This window comes from Homarus americanus, unplaced genomic scaffold (assembly GCF_018991925.1).
Source record: "Homarus americanus isolate GMGI-L3 unplaced genomic scaffold, GMGI_Hamer_2.0 scaffold25013, whole genome shotgun sequence".
NCBI lineage: Eukaryota > Metazoa > Arthropoda > Malacostraca > Decapoda > Nephropidae > Homarus > Homarus americanus.
In genome coordinates, this window is record NW_024722158.1 from 932,802 (window position 1) to 933,284 (window position 483).

Here is a 483-nt window from a genome sequence, read left to right on the forward strand (position 1 = left end):
TGTTCAATACTAGGCTTTAGGGCAATGTTCATCACTCAGCTTTAGGGCAATGTTCATCACCAGGCTTGTTCATCACAAGGCTTTTTCATCACTAGGCTTAGGGCAATGTTCATCACTAGGCTTAGGGCAATGTTCATCACTAGGCTTAGGGCAATGTTCATCACTAGGTTTAGGGTGATGTTCATTACTAGGCTTGTTCATCATGAGGCTTAGGGCGATGTTCAGCACTAGGTTTAGGGCGATGTTCATTACTAGGCTTAGGGTGATGTTCATTACTAGGCTTAGGGCGATGTTCATTACTAGGCTTAGGGCGATGTTCATCACTAGGCTTGTTCATCACTAGGTTTAGGGCAATGTTCATCACTAGGCTTAGAGCGATGTTCATCACTAGGCTTGCTCATCACTAGGTTTAGGGCGATGTTCATCACTAGGCTTAGGGCGATGTTCATCACTAGGCTTGTTCATCACTAGGCTTGTTCATCA